Here is a 4066-nt window from a genome sequence, read left to right as displayed (position 1 = left end):
TTGGCCACATTTATTTATTTGCTAAGCCCTCATCTCTGCTGCAGATTTTATGATGTCAGCGTGCTGCTTCACCATTGGCTGAGCCTGTGCTTAATCCATCTAATAGGAAGAGCAGAGTTCAGGGGATATACAGCGACTACTGCAGTAATTCAGTGTAAATATCGACTCTTGAATCCTCTCTCTGATGTAAGATGAAGGTGTTAACGGTGAGTTCAGAGCTTTTGACGTAGCCTGTTATTTTCTTCATTGTCCTTGTTTTTTTCTCTCTCTCTTTTTAATACTGTTGGTTAACTTGTAAAAAGAGTGGCAACCAGAAGAAAACTGATTTTCCAAAGCCCACTCTGAAACAAAAAGTTCGTATATCCACCTGAGGTAGAAAAAAGTGAGCGGTGTGCACACTGGTGTGTGTGTCTGAACCAAGGCAAAGACACAGAGGACAAAAGTTCAGCACTGCAGTAAAAGTGGCCAATTACTGTACATGTCTGGACACGCTGTGTATCGATTCCAGGAAACTCACTGTGTGCTTTGCAAATGTTACTTTGAATGTTAGATGTAATCCAATTACTTCACGCAGTCTATGTGGCAAGTAAATACTTTCTCTTGCAGTACTTTCCAAAAGTAAAAGTCTTTGACCTTGCAAAGGCTGAACTACGAAATAATTGCCAGAAAATTCTTCTTCTTCTTCTTTTTTAATCTGGAGTGTTTATTGAACAGTCTAAGAGTTTTTCTTTTCAAATATCAGTTTGCATAGGTGGGTTTTAATTTGTATCAGGGAGGTTTTGTTTCGTTTTGTTTTTTAAAAGAGCATTTTTGTGCAATGTATTGCTTAAAAATGTATTGTGTAATTTTTTAAGGGTTGTCAAGAAATGCAGAGGTCTGAAAAACTCACAAAAACTCATGTATTAAATATGATGGACTTGGTGTTATTGGGTTAAGTATTTCTCATGATGTCACACGTAGCAGTTTAAGTAGTAGTTTAATGTTAGCAGTCCCATGAAAATATTCTCATTTCTGTGATTCATGTTTTTATGGCCTGTATTCATTCGTTTCCATCAAATCTATAAATCACTGCGTGTCTGTAGCCTGAGTCCTCTAGCTGTGGGAAGACGTCACTGCAAGCCAAACCTTTCTTCCTGGAGCTTTGCTGCTGTCGCCATCTACTGGTGCAGGTGATTTAAAAATGCATGGACTTTGTGCACACTGTGTACAGTGAATATAATCAGTATTCAACAATAACACTTATAGTATTATCCCAGAAAACAATTAGCCAACTCTGTTATCCTCTAATACCGTTCCCTGTGTCTGAAGGCCTCCACCATAACTTCCATCCCCAAAAGACTCATATAGAGAGCCTCAATGACTACAGATAGCCCTCACATCAGTACTTATGAAGTGTTTTGAGTGAATAGCAAATTGATCTACAGAGGATGCCATCACCATCAGCCTTCACAGAGAGCTGAGCCATCTGGAGAACAGGGAGATCTACTTGAGGATGTTCTTTGCGGACTACATCTCAGCATTCAACACCATAATACCAGACGTCCTCACCACTAAACTGGCCCACCTTCAGATCCCCCTGCCACCTGCTCCTGGATCAAAGAAAGACTTCCTAACCAACTGGCCTTAATCTACCACTCCTAGATTGGGGAGCGTGCTCTCCTACTGCCTCGCTGTTTGGTATGCAGAAGCCACAACTGAGAAGAGGAGGCCTACGCAGAGGGTAAAAATCATTAGCATCTCTCTGACACCCCTGGAGGCCATCACCACATCCTCCTGTCTCAGGAAAACCAGGGCCATCATAGGTGACCCCTTGCAACCTGCCCACCACCTATTTGACTCCCTGGCCTCTGGTTGGCACCTCAGGTCAATGAGATCCCACACATCCAGACTCACAAGCAGCTTCTTCCCCTGGGCCATTCAGACTGTTAACAAACACAAACATTCTGCTTGTTATTTATTCCTGCTGTCTTACCATTTATATTTTACACCCATAACTTTGTGGTGCATGTACAATGACAATAAAGGGCTATTCTATTCTAGAGACAGCTGAAGAAACTAGATGAGAACTATTGTCAGTCACATTTATGACAGGAGAGCATATGGGTGTAATGACTGTTAACCTCACATCATTTGATGGAGGTGCTGGAGAGACTAGTTTTGCCCCTCTGCAGTCTGCACACAGACAAAATCTGGGAGTGGAAGATGTTATCATGCTGCAGAGGAACACCTTTAAAAGTGCATTTAGCACTATCCAGCTGCTGCTATCGAGGGAGACTCTAAAGGAAATGTCTTTAAACATGTACCTGATTTTGTGGATTACTGTTCACATAACAGACAGGTTGCAGCATATGAGACTGGGCAGTGCTCTGTCTGATATGACAATCTGCAGCACGGTAACTCCACCGGGGCTGTGTTGCCTCCATTCCTGTTTATCTTGTACACCTCAGACTTTTAACACAGTCTACAGAAGGACTCTGATGGTTCTGCAGAGGCTGGATGTATAAGTAATAAATAAGACTGCAGAAATGGTGATTAACTTCAAGGTGAAAAGGAGAGCTACACATCTCTCTATCCTGGGACAGGATGTTGATGTTGTTGGAGGACCACAAGTATCCAGGCTCTCATCCTCTTCTTGTTTAAGCTGGGATCCTTCAACGTGTGCACCAAATATTAGCAATTTTTTCCACCAGTCAGCTCTGGTGACCACTGTGTACGCTGCTGTGTTCTTATACTATAGCATTATTGCATTACACATTTATACCAAAGTCCTTCAGAAGACCCATGTAAAAACTCATAATTTTCCTTTTTATCCTGTTATTTTCTACAGAATATTCAATTTGATGCAGTATTGATTTAGTTCAATTCAATATTTATTTATAGAGTGCCAACTCACAACAAAATTTGCCACAGGGTGCTTTATATTGTAAGGTAAAGACCTTATAATAAAAGAAATAAAACCCCAACAATCAGACGTCTCCTATGAACAATAAGATACTTGGCGACAGTGGGAAGAAAGAACTCATTTTCAACAGGAAGAAACCTCCAGCAGAACCAGGTTCAGGGAGGGGCAGCCATCTGCAGCAACCAGTTGGTTGGTGGGGAACAGGACAAAGACACACTATGAAGAGCCAGACTTTAATAATTACCAGTGATTAAATGCAGTAATGATGTATTAACATATAAAAAAGTGGAAAAAAAAGGTGAGTGAAGAAGAAACATTCAGTGTATTATGGGAAGCCTCCAGCAGCCTAAGCCCAGTGCAGTGTAACTAAGGGAGGATTCAGGGTCATCGAATTCATTCCTAACTATAAGCTTTATCGAAACAGGAACGTTTTAAGCCTCAATAGTAGAGAGGGTGGCTGTCTTCTGAAACCAAACTGGGAGCTGGTTTCACAGAAGTGGGGACCGAAAGCTGAAGGCTCTGGGTCCCATTCTACTTTTAAATACCCAAGAAACCACAAGTAAGCCTGCAGTCTCAGAGCAAAGTGCTCTATTAGAATAACAAGGCACAAGAGGACTTTAAGCTATGACAGGGACTCATATATTTAACATTATTTAAGATTTTGTATGTCAGGAGCATGATTTTAGATCCAATTCTGGATTTAACAGGGAGCCAATGAAGAGAAGCCAATATGGGAGAAATATGCTCTCTCTTTCTAGTCCCTGTAAGTACTGTTTCTGCAGCATTTTGGATTTCGGTTTTTAGAGTGACCTGATGATAATATATCACAGCCTAGAAGTAATAAATGCATGAACTAGCAAATGCAAGAAAGCAGTCCTACATTGTTATTTTATATTCTCACTGAAGCATCAAAAATGTGATGTGAGTAAGTGATGGCCCATCTAAAGTGGACACATTCTCTTCTTCTCAATTACATTTACCACACTCGTGTCCTTTTTCTCACTCTTCTGCCACTGAGCCCCTACATTATTACTTTTAAAAATATTATTAACTGGATTATTTGTTCTAGTCTACAACAGTTTGCACTCTGTATAATGCACAGTGTCTATTCGCCCATCCCATAATATGCTAGTGTGGTGCGTCCCATCGGACGTTTCCACAGAT

The sequence above is a fragment of the Astatotilapia calliptera genome, chromosome 14 (genome assembly GCF_900246225.1).
Source record: "Astatotilapia calliptera chromosome 14, fAstCal1.2, whole genome shotgun sequence".
Classification (NCBI taxonomy): domain Eukaryota; kingdom Metazoa; phylum Chordata; class Actinopteri; order Cichliformes; family Cichlidae; genus Astatotilapia; species Astatotilapia calliptera.
Note: the sequence above shows the minus strand (reverse complement) of the source record.